Source organism: Sebastes fasciatus, chromosome 15 (assembly GCF_043250625.1).
Source record: "Sebastes fasciatus isolate fSebFas1 chromosome 15, fSebFas1.pri, whole genome shotgun sequence".
NCBI classification, from domain to species: domain Eukaryota; kingdom Metazoa; phylum Chordata; class Actinopteri; order Perciformes; family Sebastidae; genus Sebastes; species Sebastes fasciatus.
The window spans coordinates 7,897,924-7,910,114 of NC_133809.1; the positions used below are offsets into that span (position 1 = coordinate 7,897,924).

At 39.9% G+C, this 12,191-nt stretch overlaps 1 protein-coding gene across 7 annotated transcripts in view; it reads right to left on the reverse strand.

Annotated features, from left to right (window-relative positions):
* The window catches only part of sash1b (SAM and SH3 domain containing 1b), a 55,723-nt gene that overhangs the window by 19,936 nt on the left and 23,596 nt on the right, over nucleotides 1-12,191 (reverse strand). For 3 of the 7 annotated variants that reach the window (XM_074660180.1, XM_074660179.1, XM_074660178.1), the window contains exon 1: nucleotides 2,017-2,158. The exons of the other annotated variants lie outside the window; for them this stretch is intronic. The gene's annotated coding sequence lies outside the window, so the exon portion shown is untranslated. Of the gene's footprint in view, nucleotides 1-2,016; nucleotides 2,159-12,191 lie in introns of those variants that run through there. 7 annotated transcript variants of the gene reach the window in all.

A 12,191-nucleotide genomic window follows, 5' to 3' on the forward strand; every position in this document is an offset into this window, starting at 1 on the left:
CCAACAAGCTAACATGACATGGTTAGTACCAATGGATTCCTTAGGTTTTCTTGTATCTTCACGCTAGTGTGAAGACTGAGCCCGCTATAACCTCTGAAAGATAGAATAGCAGCCAGGCCCACTGTTGGATTGTTAAGAGGTTAATAGTTTATATAATAAAAGATCAATACTTGACATCTGTGCATCAATACATTACTGCCATGAAAAAATATCGCAATACTATGGTGTATCGATTCCCCCCCCCAACTGTATCATATTCATATCCAAAATGTTCAGGTTTTCAGCTGATGCTTTATGTTCAGACCAAATATTTTGGTAATGCTGCTGTGCGAATTAATAAAAACTTCCATCATACAGTTAGTGCAGAGTAGTGAGACAGCTTTAGGCATTCATGACTTGTACAAATAACTAAAGATAATACGACTACTAAAATATAAAGAGACAACATGTAAGAAGATATGTCCTCATTGCGTTTAGTCATGAGTTAAAGACTGGACAGATGACTACAAGCTGTGTCTGATGATAATAACCATCCACTGTGTCCATAAACTGTTTCACGCATGATTATTACAATTATTATTATGCTTCACTCAGGCCATACCCTGAAGGTATGCAAATGTGGCCGCTGAATACAGTCCTCTGCAGTGAAAAGTAATACTGTGGGCTCACTTGTCTCGTGGCATGACAGACTGTGAGTGGTTCAACTGTCCAGAAAAGAGGGCCATTCATTTGGTAAATGACATGCCCCCGGGTTGAAAATGGCCTGAAAATCTGGCTGCTTTTCATACAGTCAAGAGACGAAGCCAAGGCTGACTGAGAAGCTCTGCACTGTGCCTGGCTGCAGTCGCTCTTCTGCCTCAGACTGCCGCTGATCCACATAAACAGCCCATTGTGACACAGCCACATGATATTGCTGTGAGTGCTTATTAGACACGCTGCATGTATACATCCCCGTTACAGATGAATGTAAACTAATAAACAACATGAGTTTCATTCTCATTCCGACAATTCTTTACAAAATGGGGAGTTTAGGGAAAATATTCCAGTGTGCTTTATATTTCCCTCTGTCTCCTAATTAATGGTCTCCAGGCCAAAACTGCAGCATGAGACATCAACCACAGAGGCTTGAAAAGGAGAGTGCGGTGTCGCATTTCTCAGGCGCTGAGCATCTCATAGGCAGACAAAAGATCCACGTGCCCCCGGGGCCCAGAGTGTCTAATGAGTGTTTTTACAGTTCCTCTGTCTTGTCTCACCCTTTTAGGCAACCAGGCCTGGGTCACAAAGTATCAGCAAATCATTAGTATCACTCTATCCTGCTCTGAGTCAGAGATGTTGAAGGACAAAGTCAGAACCAAGAGCATTCAAATAAGACCATAAAGCATCATTTTCTATGACTGATAACTTCTCTGATAATAAATATCCTAAAAGTTAAGTTAAGAAAGCTCCATTTTGACTGACAGTAGGTTTGTTAGAAACTGTATTCCACTGAATACAACATATTTTGCCAAACAGGGCATAATAAAACCAAATTTACTGAAAAGTGTGTATGTTTATTTCCCATTTGACGTACTTAATTCAAAAAGATGTACCCCACGTTAAACAAATAACTCTCGAAATCCTTATCAAACACATGTACTTGCTACAGCCTTGTCATTCATCTGTCAATTAATCCAACAACTTAATTTTAATCAAATGTCACAGTACGATTTTACTTTAGCAGAGGATGTCATGTTGTAAACGTCACTCACTATGATCGACTATTGTAGATGTCTAAAACAGTGTACTGAGGGATGTTTCAAAAGATCACAGAGAACAAGTTCTGACTTGTTTAAGCTTTTTCTATTAAATGAAAATCAGAGTCAAAAAGCAAACAACCGAACAAGGAAAGATGCACACACTACACTTACAAGGCAAGGCTATATAAATTTTAATTTTCCCCAATGAATCTACAGGAAACTACCAGCTCTAACCATACAGTAGGACCACATTCCAGTGCAAACATAAAAATACACTCACCACAAACAGGCATCTGGCTGCCAACAGTAGCTACCCAGCACTAGCTGCTCCTCAGTCCCACCACACTGCTGTAAGTGAAAGGCACCGTTTAGAAAGTTAACTCAGTTCAGCGAGTGGAGGACAATACATCCTGAAGTGAAGGGGAGGGGTGTCCGGCACGCATAAATCAGAGGGAGTTTGGTTGAGGGGAGGTTGGGGGGGGAGTTGCAACCACAGATGACGCTGGTGCTGCTGGGTGGGGCGCTCTGCTCTCCAGCTGCGGCCCACAGGGACCGGCTGACTCACATGTTCAAATAAACCACCACCTCTTAGTGTGTGAGAGTGTGCCTACATGTTTATGTCTGCAGTGGAGCTACAGGGATGTGTCACACTTTATGGGCTTTATAAGAAATGTTGAAAATTGGTCAGATATGTCTCCCTCTGCTGATATGGAGGTTTCTCTCTGACCATAGTCTTATAGAAGTCTATAAACCATTTTATGTCTTTGCACATTTTATTTAATTGTAAACATGTAAAATTGTGTTTTTATGAAAATTTAAAGAAGTACACTGTGGAGTTTTATTGCAAACAACCAAAAGGTGAGATTACATTTAGTGTTTCTCACAAAACTGCATTGTATACATCCATGAGTAATGCATTTCCTTCCTTCCTCCCTTCCTTCTATCCATCTAGGAAATACCAGAAATATAAAAGTCAATACTAATACCAGTGAAATTCCACGATTCTCGATACCCAATTCGATACCATGGTGAAAAACAAAAACAAAACAATAAATCCCATGTACTTCAACATACACTCCTTTATTACCGTTTGCAGGTTTTTGTGAATTTATTATTAATCCCTGATGATCCGCCTCAAATTTCTCGCCCAAAACACATCATGATAACCATTTTCACTCATTTTGAATGCATCATAATGCAACTCAATGCAATTGCTAGCATACAGCCATCTGCTACCTTTGTGGGCGCAGTGCAACGCTGATTCTTCATGAGTTATCGCCACCAACTGTCGATCACTGGAACAGTTATTGCAGCAAAGAAAAATGTGTGTTGCCTTGCCCGCATGCTTGAGCTCATGTGTGTCCTCGTGTGCTTACACGACACAAACAAAACGGGGACCAACTTGTAAAAAACACTGTTCCATAGAGCTACTACTGGTTAAACACTCTACAGGGTACCTTTAAAGTTTTCTTACCATTGAATACTTGTGGAGGGTCACCCTGCTTTATAGAATGGTAAATGGTTAATGGACTTGCACTTACAGTATATATCACCTTTCTAGTCTTCTGACCACTCAAAGCTTTTACACTACATGTCAGCATTCACACACGCATTCATACACTGATGGCAGAGGCTGCCATGCAAGGTGCCAACCTCATTCACACACACCGATGGGATCGAACCGCCAACCTTCTGATTGGTGGACAACCCGCTCTACCTCTGAGCCACAGCCATCCCATGTCATTAGTTTGCCATTTAAAATAGTTTTTTATTCCCAAATGCACTTTCAGAGGCGTCTAACATCTATTGGGAACAACAGTGCACCACTATTATAAAATATTTACATCAGCTCTTCATAATTTGTCCGTCAAGTTGATCTATGGGTCTTTATCAATGAGTGATTGACTGAAGGAATGGAAAAGGAGAACATGACTTCAATGTATAAATGTATATATGCACATATAAACATAGCCATACAAAAGAGCATCCTGGCAGAAGTAGGCTAAAGTAAATATTAAACACTGGCAACTAGCTAAATTACACTTTAACTGACATGAAAGGCTTACTCCCTCCCATCTTTCTTGTCCCCAATGCCAACATACAAATATAATATAATATTGAAAACAAGCAGGACCATGGTACATGATCCAAACAAACATGTCTAAATGTTAATAAGGCTTTAGGTACCTTACAATCCGTTTGAACACTAGCAGTCTGTACACCAGCAGGTGGCAGCAAATATTAACTTTACCTCAACATCTTTCAGTTACTTACTGATGTGCCATTCATAGAGAGCTGAGGGTAATGATAGTGAGTTGAACCCATTAAAGTGTGAACTAAATATTTCCTTTCAACCTAAACAAAGTGTAGTGATGTCAAAATGTTCTAAACTACAAACCTACGTATTAGCGTCAACTTGGACCTGAGTCTTGCTGTAGAAGTGTAAGTAGACCCAGAAGAAGCATGATGTGATTTTCCTCCTCTGCTCACTGTAGTAGTGAGTCTACATAGCAACAAAAGCATGTCATATCCTTAAGGCATTAAGTGTTAGGGTGGTGACCTCATTTGCATGTAGTATTAGTCAGTGTGATTATTCATGGAGAAATAACCCTCAGCATCTTTGTCTATTTGTGACCCTTCTGCCTCTAATCTTCATCTTTAGTAACTGACCACTGACTCCAGAGCAGTGAGCAGCAGCAGCAGGCGGTAACAATACCAGTGTCAGATCTGCTGCAGGAGGCTGGAGATTATGCTGAGCTGCAGATGGATGGTGGAGATGGTGGAGGGCTACGTTCTGCGCACTTTGCCAAAGGGCCAAGGCGGCTCATGCCAGAAAGGGGAATTTTCCGCCTGGCTACGCAGCGGCAGGCTGCTCGTCACCTCGGAGCACAGGGCGAGCCGGAGATAGACGCCGCTCCTCCCTGACAGCCAGCTCCTTTCATATCAACATCAAGTCTCCTGATTTTGTCCGTACCGCCGACCTGGAACGCCTGAGCACTCATTTTAGCTTTGATCCCTGGGGAGATCACTCTGTGCTCAATAGACAGAGACACAATTCATGTGTCTGTGGAAAGACAAGCGCATATGATTAGGACCTGGCCTCTATCATATCACATGGAAAATTTGTGATGGCAATGACACAAACTCGGACTTTAAGTCCAGATCTGAGGCAAAACATATCACGACACCAATCTTTGAAGTTGAAGTTGGAGTTTAAACATTTATATTATCAAAACTGTTCACATGCTCTACCCTTCAGACTACAGTAGAATGAAACCAGCCTCAGCTCATTTTCTCTATAAAAACAAAAAACGGGTACATTGGAAAACAATAAAAAACAGAGCGCAAAGCGTCATACTCTGACTGAAAAACACGCCCACTCGAGGGGAAAACAATCAGTGCCACAATATGCAACCAAGGGCTGAAACACTCACAAAATGCCTGTAGCTAGCTAATGCCAGCATGCCAGAGGATTATTTTAGAACCCTATGTCTACCAGGGGAGATGGATGATGAATAAGATGATGAATTTAGCGGTTAGTAAGATAATGTTAGCTATGTGTTAGCAAGCTACTGTAGATAGCTAAGGCACTTGCAAACATAATACTGCAATGCTCTCTGATGTATCCACATTCCACTATAACACAAGTTGCATACTGTCAAAATGCTTTAGCTTAAATTACAGAAGTATAGTTAGGCTAAAACTGACATTTGGACAAAATGCTTGCTGAACATGTCGGCATACTGAGGATCCCATACTGTCAGAATCCCACAGTTTTCCCATACTTCCAGCTGATGCCTCACTTTTATCTTTTTAAAAGGCTCAGGTTTTCAGTTTGCCAGCTTATTAAAAACTTAGCTCTGGGTTCTTAATCCTCTTGGTAGTGCACCACGCCGCAGCTTTTAGGCATTTTTCTGTTGTTCGCTAGCATACGGAACTGACAATGAGGCACCTTCACGTAATACAAAGTCAATGGAGAGCGATGACTTGCTTTACCCTCCGGTGTGGGCAGGACTTTATTGCGCTCTGTCTCTATTGTGGGTTGAGTGTTAAGAGACCCAAAAATATTAAAACTAGGGTTGTCCTCGACTGAAGAAATTCTTAGTCGACTCACCTATGATTTTGTCGACTAATCGATTAGTCATTCACAGATCTGTGAAACAGAGTTTCTCCACAAAGAATCACACAAAAGCACCACTTTAAATCTTGTGTTTACCAGAAATGTGCTCATAGATTTCTTAGAAATAAGTCATTCAGCATGAAAAAAGCATGAAAAACGACTAATTGACTAAAGAAATCTTAGTCGACTAAGATCAAAACGACCGATTAGTCGACCAATTTACTAAGAGGGAGCAGCCCTAATTAAAACAGTGACTGTGAGAAATTGCAGAAAGCGTTCTATGGGTGAAAATACTGTTTATTTTACGTTTTAGAAAATAAAAAGTAAGTTTTTAGATTGATAACATTTTTGATATTCTCTAATGGATTCTGAAATGTTTTCATAAGATGAAGTGCTAAAGAAATGTCTAAACCCATGCAGGTCTAAGTACTGTAATCCTTTGATCTAAACACAGAAATCAGCTAAATAAAGTAACAAGAGTTTCATGTGCCAGCTGTGATCCGTAATAGATCTGTGAAATGTGTGTATGAGAATAACTGCTGTTCCAGGGCACCCAAGGGCCCAGTCCAGATTGACAGCCCCTGAGCCCCCTGAAGAGAAAAAGAGGATCAGTGGGAGAGCTTAACCATTCATGTCTGAGTGGTAAGTGGGCTTTGACAAGTCCCAAATGAAGGGTTGATGGGAAGGGTTGCACTGTGACATGCACGCTGTCAGTCACAGATACACACAGTGCATATAAAGCACCTGGTCTTGTTTGAACTGCATTAGCAAGGTCTGCAGTACACAGCTCTGCTCCCACTTCTCATCCCGTCAGTCACTGAGCAAATATCTCTCACCGCTGACAGAGACAAAAGACCGGCTTCACTGCAGAGATTTCTCATACTCTTATTCTGACAGAAACGGCCACAAATGGGGTTTTCACACTGAAAAAGGATTAGTTGCCCATGATATATTTGTAATGTGATATTTCCAAAAAGCAAATTCAAAACTGCATTATTGTCTTTTGGTGTGCAGCAATAAATACAGATTGATGCTGCTAAGGAAAACCAGCCAGAGGTCCAGATTAAAAGAGGATGTGAGTGAAACTCCAAAGAAGATTAAGAGGGCAGACAGGAGGCACAGGACAAACCTTTTGTCTGCAGCACTAAATCTGGCAAATCTGATCAGGATATGAAACATTAGCTGAATGATGGAGGAAACTATGGTCTCCAAAAATCCCTCAGCTATAAAATGCAGCACAACTCACATTTAGAAATATGTATAAAATATTATTGCAAAAGCATCCTGTGGATTGTTCAGGTTACTAGCTTGTTTTGAGGCAGCTTCTGGATTGTCCCTGATCCTTGGAGCATGTTTAATTCAGCAGAGCAGAGATCAAATAGAGAATCATCCCCTTTAAAATTCAGTTAAATTACATGCATGGAAATTCAGTTTGTGTTAAATCCCCTCTGGATGGCGGTGTTTTTTTTTTGTAGTGAGGGCAGCCTGTCGATTGTTCCCATTCCTTAGAGCATGTTTAATTCAGTGGTGCTGAAAACAAATACGGAGACCTCCCTTTAAAATTCACACCTAGAAAGACCTCAGTTGTAAAAGGCTCTGTGAATGGTTCTGGGTTCGTAGTGAAGCAGCCTGTGGATTGTCCCTATTCCTTGGACCATGTTTAATTCAGAGGTGCTGAAATCATTTCATCCGCCCCTCACCCCTGTGCTTTGGGTAATTACCCTTGTGTGACTGCGCCGTGATCCCCTTGAGACACGACTGCCGACTCGCACCGTCTCCGGCTACATTATCAGTGCGGCAGCTCACCTCTCACAAGACCGCAACATCCACTGATCCTCCTGTGAGACGCAACGTAGGACTCAAGGGCGGCTGTCAGTCATGCAACGTAAGATCCTGGGGCCCCAGGATGAGGTAATTCTACATGGTGTGAAAAACAAGTGAATTGGTCCAATCAGGAAAGAAAATACCCTCTGGACGTTTGTCCTTTGAAACCATGAGAAAAACATGCTGAGGAGACATTGGCTTGAAAATCAGCACGGCACGTTGCACAGCAATAAGTTAGATGAAGAAAAGAGAAAGACTTGACCTCTGACCTGAGAACTTACAAATGTGAAACGGTTAACAATGGTGTCTCATGAATAGGTTTCAAGCAGAGTGCGCTGTTTACTGGTGTTAGTATTTAATTCAGACAACAGACTGGATCTTAACTAGAGCTGTCCCGAATAACATTTTTTGGGCTTCGAAGCTTCGGTGAGAAATATTCGAAGGTTTTCGAAGCTTTGTGGCGCAGTGCAGCAGGCTGACATGTTCTTCTGTCTGTCTGTCACCATCCCCCCCGTTTCATTTCCCGGGACAGTGCTGCAGCCGCACTACTGTACACACACGCACTTCTACGCACAACAAATAGTGATATCCATCTGAAAGTAACTAATAATAATTAATGTTAAATATGAATAATGAATAATGTTGTGGGATTATTCCGTATCCTTTCATTTTACATACTTATATATATATATAAAAAATGAAGCATTCAAATACTGATTTGGAGGTCGATTACCATGGCGATGGTCGAAGCTTAGTTGTTCCACAGACACTGACAGACATTTGAACTACACACCGCACAACCAAAACTGCTATCCTACTATGGAAATTACTGAGATCTTAATAAGACATGTCTGACAACACTTTTCCCTGTGTGTCTAGTCAGCGCCAGCTTCTCTGCCAGACTTGCCAGTTGGCTCTCCCCTCTGGGATATGTTTCTGAGATAGAACAGCATCTTAACGCTGCGATGATGTACTTCAAACATTCTGAAGACCGTGCTCACTGTTTGCACATGACAACCGCAGACATCCCAACAGGGCTGGTGACAACATCTCCTGTCCAACTCAATTTGCCTTCTCCTCCTCTGTCATTCCAAGGACATCCAGCTTACAGCCACTACATCCATTAATGGATGTTAACCGCAGCTAGCCAGGCATGCTCTGACATCATAAGAATTGCATGAGGATCTATAATGAACCTGAATAAAAAATAGTTCAACATCCAAGAGAGGTCTCGCTTTCAGTGTTTGACATCACTTCTATGACAGATGAGATTCTTAATCTGCTCATCGTAGTGGAGCTATTAAACCTTGATTTCTTAAGGCTCAAATATTCTTCCTTGTACTCCATATACTAGCTAACAGTACTGAAAGGCTGATATGTAATTCATTCTACGGCAACTTCATATATTTTCTTGCTTTTTTTTCATTTTAAAATAGAGCTGCAGAGATTAATCGATAAATTGTAAACTATTAAATTAATCACCAACTATTTTGATAATCGATTAATCGGTTTGAGTATTTTTTTAAGAAAAACAAAGTCTAAATTCTCTGATTCCAGCTTCTTAAATGTGAATATTTTCTTGTTTCTTTACTCCTCCTATGACAGTAAACGGAATATCTTTGAGTTGTGGACAAAACAAGACATTTGAGGACGTCATTTTGGGCTTTGGGAGACACCGATTGACATTTTTCACTATTTTCTGCCATTGTATAGACCAAACAACTAATCGATTAATTGAGACAATAATCAACAGATTAATAAACAGTGAAAATAATTGTTCGTTGCTGCCCTACTCTACAATTAATGTCACTGGGAAAAAGATAATTTCTTTAAAACAAAAGCTTCAAAAATCAATAACACAGACATGGTGATTAAATATGCATAATCACTCATTGGAATTGATCTCTTGCTCGATATTTGTCTCTTTCTTGAGGCTGACATCTGGCCGAGTGTTTTAACATGTTTCAATCAATGTGCCTCATTAAAGATTCATGACAATTAAAAATTTGTCACACTTGTACTTAATGTGACCGGTGCATAAGCATGAGATGATATGAAGTAAAATTTAGTACTACTTTTTTACCGTTTTACTTAGAGGGGGTTTCATTAGAATTTTGCATAAATTAAAGGCCGAAATAGCCTTTATGTTTATTATGGTATCTTTAGGATATTCTCAGTCATCACTGCACAAATGCCTTTACAGAATAAGATTACTGTGAAAACTGAACTATTTATTTTTCTGAGGTGCGTTTAGAAGATCTGAGTGGCCATGTTGTAAAAAATATCATAGAAACTTTAATAATGCAGATTGCTTAAACCGTATTAAATCATGCATAAGCACTCAGGAATGAAATATTCAATGATTAAATTCCTGCATTATAAAGCATCTCCCTGCAGTGGGCTATACAATTCCCACAATACATACTGTGGCTTCAAATGCAATTCAGTTTAATTGATACAATGAATGGGTCTTCCCCCCATGACTAATATACAAACTAATGAAAAGTGCTCCAATTTTCAGGATCAATATCACGGAGACAATAAAAGAGGGATTAAAAGAACAAATAGAAGAATGCACCGTGGTGTTCTTACAGTGGTTTACTAACCAAACACTGATGACCATGAGAACTTTATCAAATAATCTACCTTCAGACATGAATACTGCTGAGATTTGATTATTTTGTTGGATCTATTTAATTTCAGTTACGTCACTGTGGAGCTGGTGAGTTCTGATCGAAAGCTCATCTAAATCTGGCCCTCACCCTCTCAGAGGAATGTCAAGCTTCGATGGCACATAGATCGTTTTCTTGATTGAAAATCTCGACCTCTCAGTCCAGCCTTTTCTCATCACATGGTACCTCTTTCTTTATTCATCGCCTCCTCGCTGCCTCTGTCTTTTGCTCTCCTTATTCACAACCCTTAGCTTTATTTTAATCTCTTTTGTCCCACTTTCCTCTCCTTTATTTGTCTTTATCCCTCTCCCTTTAGGCTTAATGTCTTTTCTCCATTATTTCTCCAGTATTGTCACCCAGTCTGCCTTCCACTTCGGACTACAGTCGGATGCCTCCATTTGCTTGATGAAGCATGAAAAGAGGCATTATACTGTATTATGTCATAAATCCCATTCTTAAAGGTTCTAAATTATGACAACGCATTTGGATATTGAATGTGGATGATAAAAATAGATGATTCATATACAGGCGTACTGTGATTTAGTAAAAGCATTTCCTACTCCAGAGATGAACTAAAGGCCATGACAAGGTGAGGAAGAGATGAGATAAGAAAGTAATGAGGAGAAAGTGGTGAGTCCAGAATGATGAGCTATACGTCCTACTGCAACAATGGGCAAGATGGAAATGGAATAAAATAAATGTAAATAATACTACAGCAGAACAACCAAAGTCCCGTCTAGGGCTGTTATTGAATCATTTGTTAGAAAGTATCCTTAAAAGTATACAAGTATACTATAATTTGTTGACTGCATCAACACATTTCTGTGAAATTCTGAATCCAAAATATTAATATCCTTTAGAAATTGTATATTATTCATGAAAAAAAAACACTAATCATACCCTGGTGAAAATGCTATGAGGAATACACTCAAACCACTTATCAGGTAGTTCATCGACATTCCAAAAACTAGTTTCTAAATTTAAAACCTATTATCTTGAACTAATGAAAATGTTCTAGATAATAGAACTAGGCTAACCGTTGTCAAATAGTCAATCTGGTAAAAAAAAGTTTTGTAGCCATTAAAAATATATATCACAGTAATTTTTCTGGTGAAATATTTTGTTTGCCATCTTACAAACAGCTTGTAGACAAAAGGTTTGTTTGAATGCAGACTCAGTCGTGGCTGCTCAGCTGCATTTGGCAGTATAATTATGTGTGGAGAGATCTAAATGACCCTGGTGGTTGAGTCAGTTTGTTTACTTCTGAAATTGGCCATGCATGATCTGCATGATACTGCTGTCATACGCCACACAGAGATAGAAATAGCTCACATATGACAATTTATTATCTAATATATTCAGCATTGACATAGAGTTGTGACATGGCATGTCATATTCTGGCATACACTCTAGCCATGTGAATAAATTCATTTGATTGAATGCAGTAAGAATAATGGTGCCTTCAAATGCAACTCGTGAGCTCGTGTTTACGCCATGGGAAGTCGTGTACACAGTGTGTTTGGCGTTCAAGTGAAGAACGCCGCTGCTTAGCAACAGCAATATTAACGTTACTGTCGGCGTCTAGAAGCCACAGAGGCTAACAATTTAGCAAGCTAGCAAGTGGGTAACACAATGCAGGATATGAAAAAAGGCATGACAGTGGAAAAAGATGAGGCAGTTGGGAATATCAACATTTCCTCAGACATATTATAAAATTACGAAGAAAAACAATAAACAACTAAAATTACAATATATTAACTTATTATGCACTGAAAAATTAACACCCACGGCCTCCGCTATTTCTGACAACGCCAACAAACATGTCACAAGTCGTGAACT